General features: G+C 46.3%; 30 non-coding genes across 30 annotated transcripts; all 30 read left to right on the top strand.

Annotated features, from left to right (window-relative positions):
- The first annotated feature begins 34 nt into the window (after positions 1-34).
- LOC147266511 (5S ribosomal RNA) lies at positions 35-153 on the top strand. Its single transcript, XR_015114998.1, has one exon. It is a non-coding gene; the product is annotated as a 5S ribosomal RNA (ribosomal RNA).
- Positions 154-462: 309 nt separating this feature from the next.
- Positions 463-581, top strand: LOC147266510 (5S ribosomal RNA). Its single transcript, XR_015114367.1, has one exon. It is a non-coding gene; the product is annotated as a 5S ribosomal RNA (ribosomal RNA).
- Positions 582-891: 310 nt separating this feature from the next.
- Positions 892-1010, top strand: LOC147266509 (5S ribosomal RNA). Its single transcript, XR_015113122.1, has one exon. It is a non-coding gene; the product is annotated as a 5S ribosomal RNA (ribosomal RNA).
- Positions 1011-1738: 728 nt separating this feature from the next.
- On the top strand, positions 1739-1857 carry LOC147266508 (5S ribosomal RNA). Its single transcript, XR_015114255.1, has one exon. It is a non-coding gene; the product is annotated as a 5S ribosomal RNA (ribosomal RNA).
- Positions 1858-2166: 309 nt separating this feature from the next.
- Positions 2167-2285, top strand: LOC147266507 (5S ribosomal RNA). Its single transcript, XR_015114741.1, has one exon. It is a non-coding gene; the product is annotated as a 5S ribosomal RNA (ribosomal RNA).
- A 309-nt stretch (positions 2286-2594) lies between these two features.
- On the top strand, positions 2595-2713 carry LOC147266506 (5S ribosomal RNA). Its single transcript, XR_015113480.1, has one exon. It is a non-coding gene; the product is annotated as a 5S ribosomal RNA (ribosomal RNA).
- Positions 2714-3022: 309 nt separating this feature from the next.
- On the top strand, positions 3023-3141 carry LOC147266505 (5S ribosomal RNA). Its single transcript, XR_015113137.1, has one exon. It is a non-coding gene; the product is annotated as a 5S ribosomal RNA (ribosomal RNA).
- A 310-nt stretch (positions 3142-3451) lies between these two features.
- Positions 3452-3570, top strand: LOC147266504 (5S ribosomal RNA). Its single transcript, XR_015115583.1, has one exon. It is a non-coding gene; the product is annotated as a 5S ribosomal RNA (ribosomal RNA).
- A 309-nt stretch (positions 3571-3879) lies between these two features.
- Positions 3880-3998, top strand: LOC147266503 (5S ribosomal RNA). Its single transcript, XR_015113448.1, has one exon. It is a non-coding gene; the product is annotated as a 5S ribosomal RNA (ribosomal RNA).
- A 310-nt stretch (positions 3999-4308) lies between these two features.
- LOC147266502 (5S ribosomal RNA) lies at positions 4309-4427 on the top strand. The gene has a single exon (XR_015114997.1). It is a non-coding gene; the product is annotated as a 5S ribosomal RNA (ribosomal RNA).
- Positions 4428-4736: 309 nt separating this feature from the next.
- Positions 4737-4855, top strand: LOC147266501 (5S ribosomal RNA). Its single transcript, XR_015113192.1, has one exon. It is a non-coding gene; the product is annotated as a 5S ribosomal RNA (ribosomal RNA).
- Positions 4856-5165: 310 nt separating this feature from the next.
- Positions 5166-5284, top strand: LOC147266500 (5S ribosomal RNA). The gene has a single exon (XR_015113447.1). It is a non-coding gene; the product is annotated as a 5S ribosomal RNA (ribosomal RNA).
- Positions 5285-5594: 310 nt separating this feature from the next.
- Positions 5595-5713, top strand: LOC147266499 (5S ribosomal RNA). Its single transcript, XR_015115582.1, has one exon. It is a non-coding gene; the product is annotated as a 5S ribosomal RNA (ribosomal RNA).
- A 309-nt stretch (positions 5714-6022) lies between these two features.
- On the top strand, positions 6023-6141 carry LOC147266498 (5S ribosomal RNA). The gene has a single exon (XR_015113446.1). It is a non-coding gene; the product is annotated as a 5S ribosomal RNA (ribosomal RNA).
- A 310-nt stretch (positions 6142-6451) lies between these two features.
- On the top strand, positions 6452-6570 carry LOC147266497 (5S ribosomal RNA). The gene has a single exon (XR_015114996.1). It is a non-coding gene; the product is annotated as a 5S ribosomal RNA (ribosomal RNA).
- A 309-nt stretch (positions 6571-6879) lies between these two features.
- Positions 6880-6998, top strand: LOC147266496 (5S ribosomal RNA). Its single transcript, XR_015113191.1, has one exon. It is a non-coding gene; the product is annotated as a 5S ribosomal RNA (ribosomal RNA).
- A 310-nt stretch (positions 6999-7308) lies between these two features.
- LOC147266495 (5S ribosomal RNA) lies at positions 7309-7427 on the top strand. Its single transcript, XR_015113445.1, has one exon. It is a non-coding gene; the product is annotated as a 5S ribosomal RNA (ribosomal RNA).
- Positions 7428-7737: 310 nt separating this feature from the next.
- LOC147266494 (5S ribosomal RNA) lies at positions 7738-7856 on the top strand. Its single transcript, XR_015115581.1, has one exon. It is a non-coding gene; the product is annotated as a 5S ribosomal RNA (ribosomal RNA).
- Positions 7857-8165: 309 nt separating this feature from the next.
- On the top strand, positions 8166-8284 carry LOC147266493 (5S ribosomal RNA). Its single transcript, XR_015113444.1, has one exon. It is a non-coding gene; the product is annotated as a 5S ribosomal RNA (ribosomal RNA).
- Positions 8285-8594: 310 nt separating this feature from the next.
- LOC147266492 (5S ribosomal RNA) lies at positions 8595-8713 on the top strand. Its single transcript, XR_015114994.1, has one exon. It is a non-coding gene; the product is annotated as a 5S ribosomal RNA (ribosomal RNA).
- Positions 8714-9022: 309 nt separating this feature from the next.
- LOC147266491 (5S ribosomal RNA) lies at positions 9023-9141 on the top strand. The gene has a single exon (XR_015113190.1). It is a non-coding gene; the product is annotated as a 5S ribosomal RNA (ribosomal RNA).
- Positions 9142-9451: 310 nt separating this feature from the next.
- LOC147266490 (5S ribosomal RNA) lies at positions 9452-9570 on the top strand. The gene has a single exon (XR_015113443.1). It is a non-coding gene; the product is annotated as a 5S ribosomal RNA (ribosomal RNA).
- Positions 9571-9880: 310 nt separating this feature from the next.
- LOC147266489 (5S ribosomal RNA) lies at positions 9881-9999 on the top strand. Its single transcript, XR_015114993.1, has one exon. It is a non-coding gene; the product is annotated as a 5S ribosomal RNA (ribosomal RNA).
- A 309-nt stretch (positions 10000-10308) lies between these two features.
- On the top strand, positions 10309-10427 carry LOC147266488 (5S ribosomal RNA). Its single transcript, XR_015113189.1, has one exon. It is a non-coding gene; the product is annotated as a 5S ribosomal RNA (ribosomal RNA).
- A 310-nt stretch (positions 10428-10737) lies between these two features.
- Positions 10738-10856, top strand: LOC147266487 (5S ribosomal RNA). The gene has a single exon (XR_015114061.1). It is a non-coding gene; the product is annotated as a 5S ribosomal RNA (ribosomal RNA).
- A 309-nt stretch (positions 10857-11165) lies between these two features.
- On the top strand, positions 11166-11284 carry LOC147266486 (5S ribosomal RNA). Its single transcript, XR_015114060.1, has one exon. It is a non-coding gene; the product is annotated as a 5S ribosomal RNA (ribosomal RNA).
- Positions 11285-11594: 310 nt separating this feature from the next.
- Positions 11595-11713, top strand: LOC147266485 (5S ribosomal RNA). Its single transcript, XR_015115189.1, has one exon. It is a non-coding gene; the product is annotated as a 5S ribosomal RNA (ribosomal RNA).
- A 309-nt stretch (positions 11714-12022) lies between these two features.
- On the top strand, positions 12023-12141 carry LOC147266484 (5S ribosomal RNA). The gene has a single exon (XR_015114059.1). It is a non-coding gene; the product is annotated as a 5S ribosomal RNA (ribosomal RNA).
- A 309-nt stretch (positions 12142-12450) lies between these two features.
- Positions 12451-12569, top strand: LOC147266483 (5S ribosomal RNA). The gene has a single exon (XR_015114336.1). It is a non-coding gene; the product is annotated as a 5S ribosomal RNA (ribosomal RNA).
- A 309-nt stretch (positions 12570-12878) lies between these two features.
- On the top strand, positions 12879-12997 carry LOC147266482 (5S ribosomal RNA). Its single transcript, XR_015115603.1, has one exon. It is a non-coding gene; the product is annotated as a 5S ribosomal RNA (ribosomal RNA).
- The last annotated feature ends 181 nt before the right edge of the window (positions 12998-13178 follow it).

Raw genomic sequence — 13178 nt, 5'->3', positions numbered from 1 at the left:
ATGGATATAGAGCCCATGTGTGTGAGAGTCAAGGCCTTACGGCCATACCACTCTGAACACGCCCGATCTCGTCTGATCTCGGAAGCTTAGCAGGGTCGGGCCTGGTTAGTACTTGGATGGAAGACCGCCTGGGAATACCAGGTGCTGTAAGCTTTTTTGTTTCATTGTGAGGAAAGGGCCGCTTTGAGTCTTTGGGGACCAGCATGAGCGAGCTTCCCTCACACACCTTTTCTTGAAGCGCCCTCCACAGCTTTGGAATGGAATGTCATGCAGTGGTTAATTTGAAGTAGACAGATGGCAGATGCAGTACTTTTCTCTAGATGACATCAACATTCTTTTCTTTTATTGACAGGACACCGATTTGGCGTGTGAAAAGACCCTGAGGCTGTTGCGCATCACTTTTTTTCTGAGGTTGTAAATTGTGTGAAATGGATATAGAGCCCATGTGTGTCAGAGTCAAAGGCTTATGGCCATACTACTCTGAACACGCCCGATCTCGTCTGATCTCGGAAGCCAAGCAGGGTCGGGCCTGGTTAGTACTTGGATGGAAGACCGCCTGGGAATACCAGGTGCTGTAAGCTTTTTTATTTCTTTGTGAGGAAAGGGCAGCTTTGAGTCTTTGGGGACCAGCATGAGCGAGCTTCCCTCACACACCTTTTCTTGAAGTGCCCTCCACAGCTTTCGAATTGAATGTCATGCAGTGTGTAATTTGAAGTAGACAGATTGCAGATGCAGTACTTTTCTCTAGATGACATCAACATTTTTTTCTTTGTATTGACAGGACAACTATTTGGTGTGTAAAAAGACCGTGAGGCTGTTGCACATCACATTTTTTTTGAGGTTGTAAAGTGAGTGAAATGGATATAGAGCCCATGTGTGTGAGAGTCAAGGGCTTACGGCCATACCACTCTGAACACGCCCGATCTCGTCTGATCTCGGAAGCTTAGCAGGGTCGGGCCTGGTTAGTACTTGGATGGGAGACCGCCTGGGAATACCAGGTGCTGTAAGCTTTTATATTTCTTTGTGAGGAAAGGGCAGCTTTGAGTCTTTGGGGACCAGCATGAGCGAGCTTCCCTCACACACCTTTTCTTGAAGCGCCCTCCACAGCTTTCGAATGGAATGTCATGCAGTGTGTAATTTGAAGTAGACAGATTGCAGATGCAGTACTTTTCTCTAGATGACATCAACATTCTTTTCTTTGTATTAACAGGACAACTATTTGGTGTGTAAAAAGACCGTGAGGCTGTTGCACATCACATTTTTTTGAGGTTGTAAAGTGAGTGAAATGGATATAGAGCCCATGTGTGCGAGAGTCAAGGGCTTACGGCCATACCATTCTGAACTCCTCTGATCGCGGAAGCTAAGCAGGGTCGGGCCTGGATAGTACTTGGATGTGAGACCGCCTGGAAATACCAGTTGCTGTAAGCTTTTTGGTTTCATTGTGAGGAAAGGGCAGCTTTGAGTGTTTGGGGACCAGCATGAGCGAGCTTCCTTCACACACCTTTTCTTGAAGCGCCTTTCTGCAGCTTTGAAATGGAATGTCATGCAGCGTGTAATTTGAAGTAGACAGATGGCAGATGCAGTACTTTTCTCTAGATGACATCAACATTCTTTTCTTTTATCGACAGGACACCTATTTGGCGTGTGAAAAGACCGTGAGGCTGTTGCACGTCACTTTTTTTCTAAGGTTGTAAAGTGAGTGAAATGGATATAGAGCCCAGGTGTGTAAGAGTCAAGGGCTTACGGCCATACCCCTCTGAACACGCCCGATCTCGTCTGATCTCGGAAGCTAAGCAGGGTCGGGCCTGGTTAGTACTTGGATGGAAGACCGCCTGGGAATACCAGGTGCTGTAATCTTTTTTGTTTCATTGTGAGGAAAGGGCCGCTTTGAGTCTTTGGGGACCAGCATGAGCGAGCTTCCCTCACACACCTTTTCTTGAAGCGCCCTCTGAAGCTTTGGAATGGAATTTCATGCAGTGGTTAATTTGAAGAAGACAGATGGCAGATGCAGTACTTTTGTCTCGATGACATCAACATTCTTTTCTTTTATTGACAGGACACCGATTTGGCGGGTGAAAAGACCCTGAGGCTTTTGCGCATCACTTTTTTTCTGAGGTTGTAAAGTGTGTGAAATGGATATAGAGCCCATGTGTGTGAGAGTCAAGGGCTTACGGCCATACCACTCTTAACACGCCTGATCTCTTCTGATCTCGGAAGCTAAGCAGGGTCGGGTCTGGTTAGTACTTGGATGGGAGACCGCCTGGGAATACCAGGTGCTGTAAGCTTTTTTGTTTCATTGTGAGGAAAGGGCCGCTTTGAGTCTTTGGGGACCAGCATGAGCGAGCTTCCCTCACACACCTTTTCTTGAAGCGCCCTCTGCAGCTTTGGAATGGAATTTCATGCAGTGGTTAATTTGAAGAAGACAGATGGCAGATGCAGTACTTTTCTCTAGATGACATCAAAATTCTTTTCTTTTACTGACAGGACACCGATTTGGTGTGTTAAAAGACCGTGAGGCTGTTGCACATCACATTTTTTTTGAGGTTGTAAAGTGAGTGAAATGGATATAGAGCCCATGTGTGTGAGAGTCAAGGGCTTACGGCCATACCACTCTGAACACGCCCGATCTCATCTGATCTCGGAAGCTTAGCAGGGTCGGGCCTGGTTAGTACTTGGATGGAAGACCGCCTGGGAATACCAGGTGCTGTAAGCTTTTTTGTTTCATTGTGAGGAAAGGGCCGCTTTGAGTCTTTGGGGACCAGCATGAGCGAGCTTCCCTCACACACCTTTTCTTGAAGCGCCCTCTGAAGCTTTGGAATGGAATTTCATGCAGTGGTTAATTTGAAGAAGACAGATGGCAGATGCAGTACTTTTGTCTCGATGACATCAACATTCTTTTCTTTTATTGACAGGACACCGATTTGGCGTGTGAAAAGACCCTGAGGCTTTTGCGCATCACTTTTTTTCTGAGGTTGTAAAGTGTGTGAAATGGATATAGAGCCCATGTGTGTGAGAGTCAAGGGCTTACGGCCATACCACTCTTAACACACCCGATCTCTTCTGATCTCGGAAGCTAAGCAGGGTTGGGTCTGGTTAGTACTTGGATGGGAGACCGCCTGGGAATACCAGGTGCTGTAAGCTTTTTTGTTTCATTGTGAGGAAAGGGCCGCTTTGAGTCTTTGGGGACCAGCATGAGCGAGCTTCCCTCACACACCTTTTCTTGAAGCGCCCTCCACAGCTTTCGAATGGAATGTCATGCAGTGTGTAATTTGAAGTAGACAGATTGCAGATGCAGTACTTTTCTCGAGATGACATCAACATTCTTTTCTTGATATTGACAGGACAACCATTTGGTTTGTGAAAAGACCCTGAGGCTGTTGCGCATCACTTTTTTTCTGAGGTTGTAAAGTGTGTGAAATGGATATAGAGCCCATGTATGTGAGAGTCAAGAGCTTACGGCCATACCACTCTGAACACGCCCGATCTCGTCTGATCTCGGAAGCTAAGCAGGGTTGGGCCTGGTTAGTACTTGGATGGGAGACCGCCTAGGAATACCAGGTGCTGTAAGCTTTTTTGTTTCATTGTGAGGAAAGGGCAGCTTTGAGTGTTTGGGGACCAGCATGAGCGAGCTTCCCTCACACACCTTTTCTTGAAGCGCCCTCCACAGCTTTGGAATGGAATGTCATGCAGTGGTTAATTTGAAGTAGACAGATGGCAGATGCAGTACTTTTCTCTAGATGACATCAACATTCTTTTCTTTTATTGACAGGACACCGATTTGGCGTGTGAAAAGACCCTGAGGCTGTTGCGCATCACTTTTTTTCTGAGGTTGTAAATTGTGTGAAATGGATATAGAGCCCATGTGTGTCAGAGTCAAAGGCTTATGGCCATACTACTCTGAACACGCCCGATCTCGTCTGATCTCGGAAGCTAAGCAGGGTCGGGCCTGGTTAGTACTTGGATGGAAGACCGCCTGGGAATACCAGGTGCTGTAAGCTTTTTTATTTCTTTGTGAGGAAAGGGCAGCTTTGAGTCTTTGGGGACCAGCATGAGCGAGCTTCCCTCACACACCTTTTCTTGAAGTGCCCTCCACAGCTTTGGAATGGAATGTCATGCAGTGTGTAATTTGAAGTAGACACATTGCAGATGCAGTACTTTTCTCTAGATGACATCAACATTTTTTTCTTTGTATTGACAGGACAACTATTTGGTGTGTAAAAAGACCGTGAAGCTGTTGCACATCACATTTTTTTTGAGGTTGTAAAGTGAGTGAAATGGATATAGAGCCCATGTGTGTGAGAGTCAAGGCCTTACGGCCATACCACTCTGAACACGCCCGATCTCGTCTGATCTCGGAAGCTTAGCAGGGTCGGGCCTGGTTAGTACTTGGATGGAAGACCGCCTGGGAATACCAGGTGCTGTAAGCTTTTTTGTTTCATTGTGAGGAAAGGGCCGCTTTGAGTCTTTGGGGACCAGCATGAGCGAGCTTCCCTCACACACCTTTTCTTGAAGCGCCCTCTGCAGCTTTGGAATGGAATTTCATGCAGTGGTTAATTTGAAGAAGACAGATGGCAGATGCAGTACTTTTCTCTCGATGACATCAACATTCTTTTCTTTTATTGACAGGACACCGATTTGGCGTGTGAAAAGACCCTGAGGCTGTTGCGCATCACTTTTTTTCTGAGGTTGTAAATTGTGTGAAATGGATATAGAGCCCATGTGTGTCAGAGTCAAAGGCTTACGGCCATACTACTCTGAACACGCCCGATCTCGTCTGATCTCGGAAGCTAAGCAGGGTCGGGCCTGGTTAGTACTTGGATGGAAGACCGCCTGGGAATACCAGGTGCTGTAAGCTTTTTTATTTCTTTGTGAGGAAAGGGCAGCTTTGAGTCTTTGGGGACCAGCATGAGCGAGCTTCCCTCACACACCTTTTCTTGAAGTGCCCTCCACAGCTTTCGAATTGAATGTCATGCAGTTTGTAATTTGAAGTAGACAGATTGCAGATGCAGTACTTTTCTCTAGATGACATCAACATTTTTTTCTTTGTATTGACAGGACAACTATTTGGTGTGTAAAAAGACCGTGAGGCTGTTGCACATCACATTTTTTTTGAGGTTGTAAAGTGAGTGAAATGGATATACAGCCCATGTGTGTCAGAGTCAAAGGCTTATGGCCATACTACTCTGAACACGCCCGATCTCGTCTGATCTCGGAAGCTAAGCAGGGTCGGGCCTGGTTAGTACTTGGATGGAAGACCGCCTGGGAATACCAGGTGCTGTAAGCTTTTTTATTTCTTTGTGAGGAAAGGGCAGCTTTGAGTCTTTGGGGACCAGCATGAGCGAGCTTCCCTCACACACCTTTTCTTGAAGCGCCCTCCACAGCTTTCGAATGGAATGTCATGCAGTGTGTAATTTGAAGTAGACAGATTGCAGATGCAGTACTTTTCTCGAGATGACATCAACATTCTTTTCTTGATATTGACAGGACAACCATTTGGTTTGTGAAAAGACCCTGAGGCTGTTGCGCATCACTTTTTTTCTGAGGTTGTAAAGTGTGTGAAATGGATATAGAGCCCATGTATGTGAGAGTCAAGAGCTTACGGCCATACCACTCTGAACACGCCCGATCTCGTCTGATCTCGGAAGCTAAGCAGGGTTGGGCCTGGTTAGTACTTGGATGGGAGACCGCCTAGGAATACCAGGTGCTGTAAGCTTTTTTGTTTCATTGTGAGGAAAGGGCAGCTTTGAGTGTTTGGGGACCAGCATGAGCGAGCTTCCCTCACACACCTTTTCTTGAAGCGCCCTCCACAGCTTTGGAATGGAATGTCATGCAGTGGTTAATTTGAAGTAGACAGATGGCAGATGCAGTACTTTTCTCTAGATGACATCAACATTCTTTTCTTTTATTGACAGGACACCGATTTGGCGTGTGAAAAGACCCTGAGGCTGTTGCGCATCACTTTTTTTCTGAGGTTGTAAATTGTGTGAAATGGATATAGAGCCCATGTGTGTCAGAGTCAAAGGCTTATGGCCATACTACTCTGAACACGCCCGATCTCGTCTGATCTCGGAAGCTAAGCAGGGTCGGGCCTGGTTAGTACTTGGATGGAAGACCGCCTGGGAATACCAGGTGCTGTAAGCTTTTTTATTTCTTTGTGAGGAAAGGGCAGCTTTGAGTCTTTGGGGACCAGCATGAGCGAGCTTCCCTCACACACCTTTTCTTGAAGTGCCCTCCACAGCTTTGGAATGGAATGTCATGCAGTGTGTAATTTGAAGTAGACACATTGCAGATGCAGTACTTTTCTCTAGATGACATCAACATTTTTTTCTTTGTATTGACAGGACAACTATTTGGTGTGTAAAAAGACCGTGAAGCTGTTGCACATCACATTTTTTTTGAGGTTGTAAAGTGAGTGAAATGGATATAGAGCCCATGTGTGTGAGAGTCAAGGCCTTACGGCCATACCACTCTGAACACGCCCGATCTCGTCTGATCTCGGAAGCTTAGCAGGGTCGGGCCTGGTTAGTACTTGGATGGAAGACCGCCTGGGAATACCAGGTGCTGTAAGCTTTTTTGTTTCATTGTGAGGAAAGGGCCGCTTTGAGTCTTTGGGGACCAGCATGAGCGAGCTTCCCTCACACACCTTTTCTTGAAGCGCCCTCTGCAGCTTTGGAATGGAATTTCATGCAGTGGTTAATTTGAAGAAGACAGATGGCAGATGCAGTACTTTTCTCTCGATGACATCAACATTCTTTTCTTTTATTGACAGGACACCGATTTGGCGTGTGAAAAGACCCTGAGGCTGTTGCGCATCACTTTTTTTCTGAGGTTGTAAATTGTGTGAAATGGATATAGAGCCCATGTGTGTCAGAGTCAAAGGCTTACGGCCATACTACTCTGAACACGCCCGATCTCGTCTGATCTCGGAAGCTAAGCAGGGTCGGGCCTGGTTAGTACTTGGATGGAAGACCGCCTGGGAATACCAGGTGCTGTAAGCTTTTTTATTTCTTTGTGAGGAAAGGGCAGCTTTGAGTCTTTGGGGACCAGCATGAGCGAGCTTCCCTCACACACCTTTTCTTGAAGTGCCCTCCACAGCTTTCGAATTGAATGTCATGCAGTTTGTAATTTGAAGTAGACAGATTGCAGATGCAGTACTTTTCTCTAGATGACATCAACATTTTTTTCTTTGTATTGACAGGACAACTATTTGGTGTGTAAAAAGACCGTGAGGCTGTTGCACATCACATTTTTTTTGAGGTTGTAAAGTGAGTGAAATGGATATACAGCCCATGTGTGTCAGAGTCAAAGGCTTATGGCCATACTACTCTGAACACGCCCGATCTCGTCTGATCTCGGAAGCTAAGCAGGGTCGGGCCTGGTTAGTACTTGGATGGAAGACCGCCTGGGAATACCAGGTGCTGTAAGCTTTTTTATTTCTTTGTGAGGAAAGGGCAGCTTTGAGTCTTTGGGGACCAGCATGAGCGAGCTTCCCTCACACACCTTTTCTTGAAGCGCCCTCCACAGCTTTCGAATGGAATGTCATGCAGTGTGTAATTTGAAGTAGACAGATTGCAGATGCAGTACTTTTCTCGAGATGACATCAACATTCTTTTCTTGATATTGACAGGACAACCATTTGGTTTGTGAAAAGACCCTGAGGCTGTTGCGCATCACTTTTTTTCTGAGGTTGTAAAGTGTGTGAAATGGATATAGAGCCCATGTATGTGAGAGTCAAGAGCTTACGGCCATACCACTCTGAACACGCCCGATCTCGTCTGATCTCGGAAGCTAAGCAGGGTTGGGCCTGGTTAGTACTTGGATGGGAGACCGCCTAGGAATACCAGGTGCTGTAAGCTTTTTTGTTTCATTGTGAGGAAAGGGCAGCTTTGAGTGTTTGGGGACCAGCATGAGCGAGCTTCCCTCACACACCTTTTCTTGAAGCGCCCTCCACAGCTTTGGAATGGAATGTCATGCAGTGGTTAATTTGAAGTAGACAGATGGCAGATGCAGTACTTTTCTCTAGATGACATCAACATTCTTTTCTTTTATTGACAGGACACCGATTTGGCGTGTGAAAAGACCCTGAGGCTGTTGCGCATCACTTTTTTTCTGAGGTTGTAAATTGTGTGAAATGGATATAGAGCCCATGTGTGTCAGAGTCAAAGGCTTATGGCCATACTACTCTGAACACGCCCGATCTCGTCTGATCTCGGAAGCTAAGCAGGGTCGGGCCTGGTTAGTACTTGGATGGAAGACCGCCTGGGAATACCAGGTGCTGTAAGCTTTTTTATTTCTTTGTGAGGAAAGGGCAGCTTTGAGTCTTTGGGGACCAGCATGAGCGAGCTTCCCTCACACACCTTTTCTTGAAGTGCCCTCCACAGCTTTGGAATGGAATGTCATGCAGTGTGTAATTTGAAGTAGACACATTGCAGATGCAGTACTTTTCTCTAGATGACATCAACATTTTTTTCTTTGTATTGACAGGACAACTATTTGGTGTGTAAAAAGACCGTGAAGCTGTTGCACATCACATTTTTTTTGAGGTTGTAAAGTGAGTGAAATGGATATAGAGCCCATGTGTGTGAGAGTCAAGGCCTTACGGCCATACCACTCTGAACACGCCCGATCTCGTCTGATCTCGGAAGCTTAGCAGGGTCGGGCCTGGTTAGTACTTGGATGGAAGACCGCCTGGGAATACCAGGTGCTGTAAGCTTTTTTGTTTCATTGTGAGGAAAGGGCCGCTTTGAGTCTTTGGGGACCAGCATGAGCGAGCTTCCCTCACACACCTTTTCTTGAAGCGCCCTCTGCAGCTTTGGAATGGAATTTCATGCAGTGGTTAATTTGAAGAAGACAGATGGCAGATGCAGTACTTTTCTCTCGATGACATCAACATTCTTTTCTTTTATTGACAGGACACCGATTTGGCGTGTGAAAAGACCCTGAGGCTGTTGCGCATCACTTTTTTTCTGAGGTTGTAAATTGTGTGAAATGGATATAGAGCCCATGTGTGTCAGAGTCAAAGGCTTACGGCCATACTACTCTGAACACGCCCGATCTCGTCTGATCTCGGAAGCTAAGCAGGGTCGGGCCTGGTTAGTACTTGGATGGAAGACCGCCTGGGAATACCAGGTGCTGTAAGCTTTTTTATTTCTTTGTGAGGAAAGGGCAGCTTTGAGTCTTTGGGGACCAGCATGAGCGAGCTTCCCTCACACACCTTTTCTTGAAGTGCCCTCCACAGCTTTCGAATTGAATGTCATGCAGTTTGTAATTTGAAGTAGACAGATTGCAGATGCAGTACTTTTCTCTAGATGACATCAACATTTTTTTCTTTGTATTGACAGGACAACTATTTGGTGTGTAAAAAGACCGTGAGGCTGTTGCACATCACATTTTTTTTGAGGTTGTAAAGTGAGTGAAATGGATATACAGCCCATGTGTGTCAGAGTCAAAGGCTTATGGCCATACTACTCTGAACACGCCCGATCTCGTCTGATCTCGGAAGCTAAGCAGGGTCGGGCCTGGTTAGTACTTGGATGGAAGACCGCCTGGGAATACCAGGTGCTGTAAGCTTTTTTATTTCTTTGTGAGGAAAGGGCAGCTTTGAGTCTTTGGGGACCAGCATGAGCGAGCTTCCCTCACACACCTTTTCTTGAAGTGCCCTCCACAGCTTTGGAATGGAATGTCATGCAGTGTGTAATTTGAAGTAGACACATTGCAGATGCAGTACTTTTCTCTAGATGACATCAACATTTTTTTCTTTGTATTGACAGGACAACTATTTGGTGTGTAAAAAGACCGTGAAGCTGTTGCACATCACATTTTTTTTGAGGTTGTAAAGTGAGTGAAATGGATATAGAGCCCATGTGTGTGAGAGTCAAGGCCTTACGGCCATACCACTCTGAACACGCCCGATCTCGTCTGATCTCGGAAGCTTAGCAGGGTCGGGCCTGGTTAGTACTTGGATGGAAGACCGCCTGGGAATACCAGGTGCTGTAAGCTTTTTTGTTTCATTGTGAGGAAAGGGCCGCTTTGAGTCTTTGGGGACCAGCATGAGCGAGCTTCCCTCACACACCTTTTCTTGAAGCGCCCTCTGCAGCTTTGGAATGGAATTTCATGCAGTGGTTAATTTGAAGAAGACAGATGGCAGATGCAGTACTTTTCTCTCGATGACATCAACATTCTTTTCTTTTATTGACAGGACACCGATTTGGCGTGTGAAAAGACCCTGAGGCTGTTGCGCATCACTTTTTTTCTGAGGTTGTAAATTGTGTGAAATGGATATAGAGCCCATGTGTGTCAGAGTCAAAGGCTTACGGCCATACTACTCTGAACACGCCCGATCTCGTCTGATCTCGGAAGCTAAGCAGGGTCGGGCCTGGTTAGTACTTGGATGGAAGACCGCCTGGGAATACCAGGTGCTGTAAGCTTTTTTATTTCTTTGTGAGGAAAGGGCAGCTTTGAGTCTTTGGGGACCAGCATGAGCGAGCTTCCCTCACACACCTTTTCTTGAAGTGCCCTCCACAGCTTTCGAATTGAATGTCATGCAGTTTGTAATTTGAAGTAGACAGATTGCAGATGCAGTACTTTTCTCTAGATGACATCAACATTTTTTTCTTTGTATTGACAGGACAACTATTTGGTGTGTAAAAAGACCGTGAGGCTGTTGCACATCACATTTTTTTTGAGGTTGTAAAGTGAGTGAAATGGATATACAGCCCATGTGTGTGAGAGTCAAGGGCTTACGGCCATACCACTCTGAACACGCCCGATCTCGTCTGATCTCGGAAGCTTAGCAGGGTCGGGCCTGGTTAGTACTTGGATGGAAGACCGCCTGGGAATACCAGGTGCTGTAAGCTTTTTTGTTTCATTGTGAGGAAAGGGCCGCTTTGAGTCTTTGAGGACCAGCATGAGCGAGCTTCCCTCACACACCTTTTCTTGAAGCGCCCTCTGCAGCTTTGGAATGGAATTTCATGCAGTGGTTAATTTGAAGAAGACAGATGGCAGATGCAGTACTTTTCTCTAGATGACATCAACATTCTTTTCTTTTATTGACAGGACACCTATTTGGCATGTGAAAAGACCCTGAGGCTGTTGCGCTTCACTTTTTTTCTGAGGTTTTAAATTGTGTGAAATGGATATAGAGCCCATGTGTGTCAGAGTCAAGGGCTTACGGCCATACCACTCTGAACACGCCCGATCTCGTCTGATCTCGGAAGCTTAGCAGGGTCGGGCCTGGTTAGTACTTGGATGGAAGACCGCCTGGGAATACCAGGTGCTGTAAGCTTTTTTGTTTCATTGTGAGGAAAGGGCCGCTTTGAGACTTTGGGGACCAGCATGAGCGAGCTTCCCTCACACACCTTTTCTTGAAGCGCCCTACACAGCTTTCGGATGGAATGTCATGCAGTGTGTAATTTGAAGTAGACAGATTGCAGATGCAGTACTTTTCTCTAGATGACATCAACATTCTTTTCTTTGTATTGACAGGACAACTATTTGGTGTGTAAAAAGACTGTGAGGCTGTTGCACATCACATTTTTTTTGAGGTTGTAAAGTGAGTGAAATGGATATAGAGCCCATGTGTGTGAGAGTCAAGGGCTTACGGCCATACCACTCTGAACACGCCCGATCTCGTCTGATCTCGGAAGCTTAGCAGGGTCGGGCCTGGTTAGTACTTGGATGGAAGACCGCCTGGGAATACCAGGTTCTGTAAGCTTTTTTGTTTCATTGTGAGGAAAGGGCCGCTTTGAGTGTTTGGGGACCAGCATGAGCGAGCTTCCCTCACACACCTTTTCTTGAAGCGCCCTCCACAGCTTTGGAATGGAATGTCATGCAGTGGTTAATTTGAAGTAGACAGATGGCAGATGCAGTACTTTTCTCTAGATGACATCAACATTCTTTTCTTTTATTGACAGGACACGTATTTGGCGTGTTAAAAGACCCTGAGGCTGTTGCTCATCACTTTTTTTCTGAGGTTGTAAATTGTGTGAAATGGATATAGAGCCCATGTGTGTCAGAGTCAAGGGCTTACGGCCATACCACTCTGAACACGCCCGATCTCGTCTGATCTCGGAAGCTTAGCAGGGTCGGGCCTGGTTAGTACTTGGATGGAAGACCGCCTGGGAATACCAGGTGCTGTAAGCTTTTTTGTTTCATTGTGAGGAAAGGGCCGCTTTGAGACTTTGGGGACCAGCATGAGCGAGCTTCCCTCACACACCTTCTCTTGAAGGGCCCTCTGCAGCTTTGGAATGGAATTTCATGCAGTGGTTAATTTGAAGAAGACAGATGGCAGATGCAGTACTTTTCTCTCGATGACATCAACATTCTTTTGTTTTATTGACAGGACACGTATTTGGCGTGTGAAAAGACCCTGAGGCTGTTGCGCATCACTTTTTTTCTGAGGTTGTAAAGTGTGTGAAATGGATATAGAGCCCATGTGTGTGAGAGGCAAGAGCTTACGGCCATACCACTCTGAACACGCCCGATCTCGTCTGATCTCGGAAGCTAAGCAGGGTCGGGCCTGGTTAGTACTTGGATGGGAGACCGCCTGGGAATACCAGGTGCTGTAAGCTTTTTTGTTTCATTGTGAGGAAAGGGCAGCTTTGAGTCTTTGGGGACCAGCATGAGCGAGCTTCCCTCACACACCTTTTCTTGAAGCGCCCTCCACAGCTTTGGAATGGAATGTCATGCAGTGGTTAATTTGAAGTAGACAGATGGCAGATGCAGTACTTTTCTCTAGATGACATCAACATTCTTTTCTTTTATTGACAGGACACCTATTTGGCGTGTGAAAAGACCCTGAGGCTTTCGCGCTTCACTTTTTTTCTGAGGTTGTAAAGTGAGTGAAATGGATATAGAGCCCATGTGTGTAAGAGTCAAGGGCTTACGGCCATACCACTCTGAACACGCCTGATCTCGTCTGATCTCGGAAGCTAAGCAGGGTCGGGCCTGGTTAGTACTTGGATGGGAGACCGCCTGGGAATACCAGGTGCTGTAAGCTTTTTTGTTTCATTGTGAGGAAAGGGCAGCTTTGAGTGTTTGGGGACCAGCATGAGCGAACTTCCCTCACACACCTTTTCTTGAAGCGCCCTCTGCAGCTTTGGAATGGAATTTCATGCAGTGGTTAATTTGAAGAAGACAGATGGCAGATGCAGTACTTTTCTCTCGATGACATCAACATT

Source organism: Aulostomus chinensis, chromosome 4 (genome assembly GCF_037954235.1).
Source record: "Aulostomus chinensis isolate RoL2024-O1b breed Wild chromosome 4, RoL_Achi_v1.0, whole genome shotgun sequence".
Taxonomy (NCBI): Eukaryota; Metazoa; Chordata; class Actinopteri; order Syngnathiformes; family Aulostomidae; genus Aulostomus; species Aulostomus chinensis.
Note: the sequence above shows the minus strand (reverse complement) of the source record. Positions and strands in the feature narration are given on the sequence as shown.